We start from the raw sequence: 10,000 nt of genomic DNA, 5'->3' as shown, positions 1-10,000 counted from the left end.
CTTCTTTAAGAGGCTCCTCTGTCCTCCACTCGTTACCTGTATTAATGGCACCTGTTTGAACTTGTTATCAGTATAAAAGACACCTGTCCACAACCTCAAACAGTCACACTCCAAACTCCACTATGGCCAAGACTAAAGAGCTGTCAAAGGACACCAGAAACAAAATTGTAGACCTGCACCAGGCTGGGAAGACTGAATTTGCAATAGGTAAGCAGCTTGGTTTGAAGAAATCAACTGTGGGAGCAATTATTAGGAACTGGAAGACATACAAGACCACTGATAATCTCCCTCGATCTGGGGCTCCACGCAAGATCTCACCCCGTGGGGTCAAAATGATCACAAGAACGATGAGCAAAAATCCCAGAACCACACGAGTGAATGACCTGCAGAGAGCTGGGACCAAAGTAACAAAGCCTACTATCAGTTACACACTACGCCGCCAGGGACTCAAATCCTGCAGTGCCAGACGTGTCCCCTGCTTAAGCCAGTACATGTCCAGGCCCGTCTGAAGTTTGCTAGAGAGCATTTGGATGATCCAGAAGAAGATTGGGAGAATGTCATATGGTCAGATGAAACCAAAATATAACTTTTTGGTAAAAACTCAACTCATCGTGTTTGGAGGACAAAGAATGCTGAGTTGCATCCAAAGAACACTATACCTACTGTGAAGCATGGGGGTGGAAACAGCATGCTTTGGGGCTGTTTTTCTGCAAAGGGACCTGGACGACTGATCCGTGTAAAGGAAAGAATGAATGGGGCCATGTATCGTGAGATTTTGAGTGAAAACCTCCTTCCATCAGCAAGGGCATTGAAGATGAAACGTGGCTGGGTCTTTCAGCATGACAATGATCCCAAACACACCACCCAGGCAACGAAGGATTGGCTTTGTAAGAAGCATTTCAAGGTCCTGGAGTGGCCTAGCCAGTCTCCAGATCTCAACCCCGTAGAAAATCTTTGGAGGGAGTTGAAAGTCTGTGTTGCCCAGCAACAGCCCCAAAACATCACTGCTCTAGAGGAGATCTGCATGGATGAATGGGCCAAAATACCAGCAACAGTGTGTGGAAACCTTGTGAAGACTTACAGAAAACGTTTGACCTCTGTCATTGCCAACAAAGGGTATATAACAAAGTATTGAGATACACTTTTGTTATTGACCAAATACTTATTTTCCACCATAATTTGCAAATAAATTCATAAAAAATCCTACGTGTTTTTCTGGATATTTTTTTCTCATTTTGTCTGTCACAGTTTAAGTGTACCTATGATGAAAATTACAGGCCTCTCTCGTCTTTTTAATGGGATAACTTGCACAATTGGTGGTATGACTAAATACTTTTTTGCCCCACTGTATATATATATATACATATATCAGGTTGACCAGACAAGATGTAGCCTATATATATATCAGGCGGGCGGTTGAGCTGAATAATCATATATATCATTATATACAGTTGAAGTCGAAAGTTTACATACGCTTAGTTTGGAGTCATTAGAACTCGTTTTTCAACCATTCCACAAATTTCTTGTTAACAAACTATAGTTTTGGCAAGTCGGTTAGAACATCTACTTTGTCCATGACACAAGTCCTTTTTCCAACAATTGTTTACAGACAGATTATTTCACTTATAATTCACTGTATCAAAATTCCAGTGGGTCAGTTGTTTACATACACTAAGTTGACTGTGTCTTTAACAGCTTGGAAAATTCCAGAAATTGATGGCTTTAGAAGCTTCTGATACATAATTTGGGAAATCAGCCAAGACCTCCACAAGTCTCCACTCTAATACCTTGACTTGTCCTTAAGCCAGTTGTCCACAACTTTGGAAGTATGCTTGGGGTCATTGTCCATTTGGAAGACCCATTTGCAACCAAGCTTTAACTTCCTGACTGATGTCTTGAGATGTTGCTTCAATATATCCACGTACTTTCCCTCCACATGATGCCATCTAGTTTGTAAAGTGCACCAGTCCCTCCTGCAGCAAAGCACCCCCACAACATGATGGTGCCACCCCCGTGCTTCACGGTTGGGATGGTGTTCTTCGGCTTGCAAGCCTCCCCGTTTTTCCTCCAAACACAACGATGGTCATTGGGGCCAAACAGTTCTATTTTTGTTTCATCAGACCAGAGGACATTTCTCCAAAAAGTAGCGTCGTTGTCCCCATGTGCAGTTGCAAACCGTAGTCAGGCTTTTTTATGGCAGTTTTGGAGCAGTGGCTTCTTCCTTGCTGAGTGGCCTTTCAGGTTATGTCAATATAGGACTCGTTTTACTATGGATATAGATGCTTTTGTACCTGTTTCCTCCAGCATCTTCACAAGGTCCTTTGCTGTTGTTTTGGGATTGATTTGCACTTTTCGCACCAAAGTACGTTAATCTCTAGGAGACAGAACGTGTCTCCTTCCTGAGCGGTATGACGGCTGCGTGGTCCCATGGTGTTTATAGCTGTGTATTATTGTTTGTACAGATGAACGTGGTAACTTCAGGCATTTAGAAATAGCTCCCAAGGATGAACCAGACTTGTGGAGGTCTAAAAACAATTCTGAAGTCTTGGCTGATTTCGTGTGATTTTCCCATGATGTCAAGCAAAGAGGCATTGAGTTTGAAGGTAGGCCTTGAAATACATCCACAGGTACACCTCCAATTGACTCAAAGAATGTCAATTAGCCTATCAGAAGCTTCTAAAGCCATGACATAATCTTCTGGAATTTTCCAAGCTGTTTAAAGGCACAGTCAACTTAGTGTATGTAAACTTCTGACCCACTGGAAATGTGATACAGTGAATTATAAGTGTGTCTATAAACAATTGTTGGAATTACTTGTGTCATGCACAAAGTAGATGTCCTAACCAACCTGCCAAAACTACAGTTTGTTAACAAGAAATTAGTGGAATGGTTAAAAAATGAGTTTTAATGACTCCAACCTAAGTGTATGTAAACTTCTGACTTCAACTGTATCATACGTACATTTAACCATGACCATATAGACGTCTATGGTGCAGATGGGAGGCTGAGGCAGACGCTCGCCCTTCTCCAGGATGTCTGGGATCTCCCGCGTGGGGATGCCGTCATACGGCTTCCCTCCAAAAGTCATCAGCTCCCAGATAGTCACACCTGGAGAGAGAGAGAGAGAGAGAGAGAGAGAGAGAGAGAGAGAGAGAGAGCACAAGAGCGAGAGAGAGAGAGAGAGAGAGTGTGAGAGAGAGAGAGAGAGAGCACAAGAGCGAGAGAGAGAGAGAGAGAGCGTGAGAGAGAGAGAGAGCACAAGAGCGAGAGAGAGAGAGAGCACAAGAGCGAGAGAGAGAGAGAGAGAGAGAGAGAGAGTGTGAGAGAGAGAGAGAGAGAGCACAAGAGCGAGAGAGAGAGAGAGAGAGAGAGAGAGAGAGAGAGAGCGAGAGAGAGAGAGAGAGAGAGGGGGAGAGATTGAGAAAGAGAAAGAGAGAGAGCGAGCGAGAGAAAGTGAGAGAGAGAGAAAGAGAGAAAGTGAAAGAGAGAGAGAGTGTAATGTTTACTGTTAATTTAATTGTTTATTTCAGTTTGTTTATTATCTATTTCACTTGCTTTGGCAATGTTAACATATGTTTCCCATGTCAATAAAGCCCTTAAATTGAAATGAAAGAGAAAGAGAAAACAAAAGACAGAAAATGAGGGAGAGAGAGATAGATAGGGAGAGAGATAACATAGGACAGAAAATGAGGGAGAGAGAGATAGATAGGGAGAGAGATAACAAAAGACAGAAAATGAGGGGAGAGAGAGATAGATAGGGAGAGAGATAACATAGGACAGAAAATGAGGAAGAGAGAGATAGATAGGGAGAGAGATAACAAAAGACAGAAAATGAGGGAGAGAGAGATAGATAGGGAGAGAGATAACAAAAGACAGAAAATGAGGGAGAGAGAGATAGATAGGGAGAGAGATAACATAGGACAGAAAATGAGGGAGAGAGAGATAGATAGGGAGAGAGATAACATAGGACAGAAAATGAGGGAGAGAGAGATAGATAGGGAGAGAGGAAGAATGCAAGTAAGATAGAAAGAAAGAGAAAACGAAAGGGAAAGAGAAAGAGAGAGAAAGGAGAAACAGGAAGTCAGGTCATTTTGGCAAATGATGCGTCTCGTATCGTTTGTTTGTAATGTCACACACACCGTAGCTCCACACATCACTCTGGTGTGTGAACTTCCTGTAGTGAATACACTCCAACGCCATCCACTTAATGGGCATCTAGAGAGAGAGAGAGAGAAAGGGAGAGAGAGAGAGAGAGCGGGGGGAGGGGAGTGAGAGTGCGAGAGAGAGAACAAGAGAAAGAGAGCGAGAGGGTGATGAGAGAGAGAGAGAGAGAGAGAGAGAGAGAGAAAGAGAGAGAGACAGAGGGGGGATGAGAGAGACAAAGGGAGAGGTGAAGAGAGAGAAGGATTATTCACTCTACTGATGATACAAATGTCAAGAGAGAACAGACAAGTGTTGGTGAATGTTTCCTCTCCAACCTAAAACTCTCTGATTCATCATCATGCATCAGATGGAAAGGTTGTGTGGGTCTATGTAGAAAAATAGATTCTCTGTTTTCATATTCCTGGTAGAACTGACCTTTACACTTTTAACAGTTAATACCATCTACATTCTAATCCTAGTCAAGAATTGAGTAGCCTCCTTCCATTACGTTCCATTCATATCCATGGCAGGAATTGAAATGAAATGAAACACTCTTCCAAATATGAAGGTCAGCTTTCATTATGTGCATGATCTTGGATCCAAGGCTGACTACTGCATGTTGCAAGGCATTTTCTGGGATGGACAGTGATATGCCAGTGTAACACTTGTTACAGTGGAATGTACAACATGTCAACATTGGCCGTCATAGCAACCAGTACCACATCATTTGATTTTCTTCTGGACTGGAGGACCCAATTACCCCCAGCAGGTAGGTACACTGTGGAAACCTATTACCTACTAGAACATGACCGGTATTATATCCTGTCTATATTAACTGGGTTTCATCTCTCACTCTCTTCTCTACTGCAACTTCAAGAGGAAAATGAAACACACTTGTTTTCAATGGTATTCAGTGCATTCAGAAAGTATTCAGACCCCTCGACTCTTTCCACATTTTGTTACGTTACAGCCTTATTCAAAAATTAATAAAAAAATACGTTTTCCTCATCCATCTACACACAATACCCCATCATGACATCACAATACCCCATCATGACATCACAATACCCCATCATGACATCACAATACCCCATCATGACATCACAATACCCCATCATGACATCACAATACCCCATCATGACATCACAATACCCCATCATGACATCACAATACCCCATCATGACGAAGTGAAAACAGGTTTTTAGACATTTATGCAAATGTTTTAAAATAAAAATGGTTGCTGATAATGTGCCTCTGTACGCCTATGTAGATATTCCATAAAAAATCTGCTGTTTCCAGCTACAATAGTCATTTACAACATTAACAATGTCTACACTGTATCTCTACACCCCAAAATTTTAAACGGTAGTGTATATATTAATCAATGGTTTACATTAAACATTTAGATGTGATTCTGTACACACACACACACGCAAACACACACACGCAAACACAAACACACGCACACATGCGCACGCACACACATGCGCACACACACACACACAAGCACACACACACCTTGCCCCCATCAGCGTTATACTCTTTCTCGTCAACGTCCAGCAGTCTGGCCAGGCCAAAGTCAGTGATCTTGATGTGGTTGGGGGACTTGACCAGAACATTACGGGCTGCCAGATCTCTGTGGACCAGCCTTCTCTCCTCCAGATACATCATACCCTGGGATGGTGGTAGGGAGAGAGAGAGAGAAAGAGAGAGGAGGGAGAGAGAGAGAGAGAGAGAGAGAGAGAGAGAGAGAGAGAGAGGAGGGAGAGAGAGAGAGAAAGACAGAGAGAGAGAGGGGAGGGAGAGAGAGAGGGAGAGAGAGAGAATGGGGAGAGAGATAGCGAGAGGAGAGAGAGTGGGGAGAGGAGAGAGAGAGAGAGAGAGAGAGAGGAGGAAGAGAGGGAGAGAGGGAGAGAGAGAGGAGGAAGGGAGAGGGGAGAGAGATAGACAGAGGAAAGAGGAGATAGAGAGACAGAGCGAGAGAGAGAGAGACAAATAGAGAGAGAGGGGGAGAGGAGAGATAGAGATAGGATAGTGTAGATAGAGAGAGAGAGAGAGAGAGAGAGAGGGAGGGAGAGAGCGAGAGAGGGAGGGAGAGAGCGAGAGAGGGAGAGACAATAGAAATAGAGAGATCGACAGCGAGAGAGGGAGGGAGAGAGCGAGAGAGGGAGAGACAAATAGACATAGAGAGATTGACAGCGAGAGAGGGAGGGAGAGAGAAATACACAATTTTTCTGATTGTGTATTGCCATTTCCATCACAATCATCATCATCATCACAATCATTATCGTCACAATCATTATCATCATCAACATCAACACCACCACCATCACCACCATCATTCTCTCTTCTCCCTGCCCTGCGCTGTTCTCCCTGCCCTGTTCTCCCTGCCCTGCCCTGTTCTCCCTGCCCTGTGCTGTTCTCCCTGCCCTGCCCTGTTCTCCCTGCCCTGTGCTGTTCTCCCTGCCCTGCCCTGTTCTCCCTGCCCTGCGCTGTTCTCCCTGCCCTGCCCTGTTCTCCCTGCCCTGCCCTGTTCTCCCTGCCCTGCGCTGTTCTCCCTGCCCTGCCCTGTTCTCCCTGCCCTGTTCTCCCTGCCCTGCCCTGTTCTCCCTGCCCTGCGCTGTTCTCCCTGCCCTGTTCTCCCTGCCCTGCCCTGCCCTGTTCTCCCTGCCCTGCGCTGTTCTCCCTGCCCTGTTCTCCCTGCCCTGCCCTGTTCTCCCTGCCCTGCTCTCCCTGCCCTGCCCTGTTTCTCCCTGCCCTGCCCTGTTTCTCCCTGCCCTGCGCTGTTCTCCCTGCCCTGCCCTGTTCTCCCTGCCCTGCCCTGTTCTACCTGCCCTGTTCTCCCTGCCCTGCCCTGTTCTCCCTGCCCTGCCCTGTTCTCCCTGCCCTGCGCTGTTCTCCCTGCCCTGTTCTCCCTGCCCTGCCCTGTTCTCCCTGTCCTGCCCTGTTCTCCCTACCCTGGTCGCCCGGCCCTGTCCTGCCCTGTTCTCCCTACCCTGGTCACCCGGCCCTGTCCTGCCCTGTTCTCCCTACCCTGGTCTCCCGGCCCTGTCCTGCCCTGTTCTCCCTGCCCTGCCCTGTTCTCCCTGACAGACTGGGACAGGAGGGGTGTTAGGGAGAGGGACCCTGACAGACTGGGACAGGAGGTGTGTTAGGGAGAGTGACCCTGACAGACCGGGACAGGAGGTGTTGGGACAGGAGGTGTATGAACCTCGCCTTCACACACACACCTCCCAATCCACACACCGCCCAGTCCACACACCTCCCAGTCCACACAACCGCCCAGTCCACACACCTCCCATCCACACACCGCCCAGTCCACACACCTCCCAGTCCACACACTGCCCAGTCCACACACCTCCCATCCACACACCGCCCAGTCCACACACCTCCCAGTCCACACACTGCCCAGTCCACACACCTCCCTCTGATTCCACATCACTTAGATTTACACCCCCCTCAGACGGGGACAATATGATAAGACAGGGCCGACAGAGAGACGTACTCGTAGAAATAAAGCAGGTGTGTGTGTGTGTGTGCCAGAGAGAGACTGTGTGGCCATGTGTCTTGTCTATTTACTAGAACTGCATACTGTGTAATAATCATATTACCTACTATTTAGAATGTACTGCATACCATGTAATAATCATATTACCTACTATTTAGAATGTACTGCATACCATGTAATAATCATATTACCTACTATTTAGAATGTACTGCATACCGTGTAATAATCCTATCACCTACTATTTAGAATGTACTGCATACCGTGTAATAATCCTATCACCTACTATTTAGAATGTACTGCATACCGTGTAATAATCATATCACCTACTATTTAGAATGTACTGCATACCGTGTAATAATCCTATCACCTACTATTTAGAATGTACTGCATACCGTGTAATAATCATATCACCTACTATTTAGAATGTACTGCATACCGTGTAATAATCATATTACCTACTATTTAGAATGTACTGCATACCGTGTAATAATCATATTACCTACTATTTAGAATGTACTGCATACCGTGTAATAATCATATCACCTACTATTTAGAATGTACTGCATACCGTGTAATAATCATATTACCTACTATTTAGAATGTACTGCATACCGTGTAATAATCCTATCACCTACTATTTAGAATGTACTGCATACCGTGTAATAATCATATCACCTACTATTTAGAATGTACTGCATACCGTGTAATAATCATACTATTTAACCTACTATTTAGAACGTACTACTTAGTAAGAATGTATACTCTTACCAACATACTCCTCCATACTGAGAATGTCAACAGATGTGTACCTGCTTTGTTACCCATAATTTGTTCATGTTGGTACAGCCCGTCCCCTATCTGATTTAGAACGTAGGTACAGGTATTCAGACTCATGTTGGTACAGCCCGTCCCCTATCTGATTTAGAACATAGGTACGGTATTCAGACTCATGTTGGTACAGCCCGTCCCCTATCTGATTTAGAACATAGGTACAGGTATTCAGACTCATGTTGGTACAGCCCGTCCCCTATCTGATTTAGAACGTAGGTACAGTTATTCAGACTCATGTTGGTACAGCCCGTCCCCTATCTGATTTAGAACATAGGTACAGGTATTCAGACTTGACCTGTGTGTATGTAGAGGACAGGCTTAAAGTGGGATTGTGTGTGTGTGAAGGTTAGACATTAACTCTGAATGGTTAAGGTTAGACATTAACTCTGAATGGTGAAGGTTAGACATTAACTCTGAATGGTTAAGGTTAGACATTAACTCTGAATGGTTAAGGTTAGACATTAACTCTGAATGGTTAAGGTTAGACATTAACTCTGAATGGTTAAGGTTAGACATTAACTCTGAATGGTTAAGGTTAGACATTAACTCTGAATGGTTAAGGTTAGACATGAACTCTGAATGGTTAAGGTTAGGCATTAACTCTGAATGGTGAAGGTTAGACATTAACTCTGAATGGTTAAGGTTAGACATTAACTCTAAATGGTTAAGGTTAGACATTAACTCTGAATGGTTAAGGTTAGACATTAACTCTGAATGGTTAAGGTTAGACATTAACTCTGAATGGTTAAGGTTAGACATTAACTCTGAATGGTTAAGGTTAGGCATTAACTCTGAATGGTTAAGGTTAGGCATTAACTCTGAATGGTTAAGGTTAGGCATTAACTCTGAATGGTTAAGGTTAGGCATTAACTCTGAATGGTTAAGGTTAGGCATTAACTCTGAATGGTTAAGGTTAGGCATTAACTCTGAATGGTTAAGGTTAGGCATTAACTCTGAATTGTTAAGGTTAGGCATTAACTCTGAATGGTGAAGGTTAGACATTAACTCTGAATGGTTAAGGTTAGACATTAACTCTGAATGGTTAAGGTTAGACATTAACTCTGAATGGTTAAGGTTAGACATTAACTCTGAATTGTTAAGGTTAGACATTAACTGTGAATGGTTAAGGTTAGACATTAACTCTGAATGGTTAAGGTTAGACATTAACTCTGAATGGTTAAGGTTAGGCATTAACTCTGAATGGTTAAGGTTAGACATAACTCTGAATGGTTAAGGTTAGACATTAACTCTGAATGGTTAAGGTTAGACATTAACTCTGAATGGTTAAGGTTAGACATTAACTCTGAATGGTTAAGGTTAGGCATTAACTCTGAATGGTTAAGGTTAGACATTAACTCTGAATGGTTAAGGTTAGGCATTAACTCTGAATGGTTAAGGTTAGACATTAACTCTGAATGGTTAAGGTTAGACATTAACTCTGAATGGTTACGGTTAGACATTAACTCTGAATGGTTAAGGTTAGACATTAACTCTGAATGGTTAAGGTTAGACATTAAC

At 43.9% G+C, this 10,000-nt stretch overlaps 1 pseudogene; it reads right to left on the bottom strand.

Annotated features, from left to right (window-relative positions):
- Positions 1–10,000, bottom strand: part of LOC116373885 (receptor tyrosine-protein kinase erbB-4-like) — a 61,125-nt pseudogene that overhangs the window by 14,728 nt on the left and 36,397 nt on the right.

The sequence above is a fragment of the Oncorhynchus kisutch genome, unplaced genomic scaffold, assembly GCF_002021735.2.
Source record: "Oncorhynchus kisutch isolate 150728-3 unplaced genomic scaffold, Okis_V2 scaffold4082, whole genome shotgun sequence".
NCBI classification, from domain to species: Eukaryota; Metazoa; Chordata; class Actinopteri; order Salmoniformes; family Salmonidae; genus Oncorhynchus; species Oncorhynchus kisutch.
The sequence above is the reverse complement of the archived record's forward strand: the minus strand, read 5'-3'. Positions and strand labels throughout refer to the sequence as shown.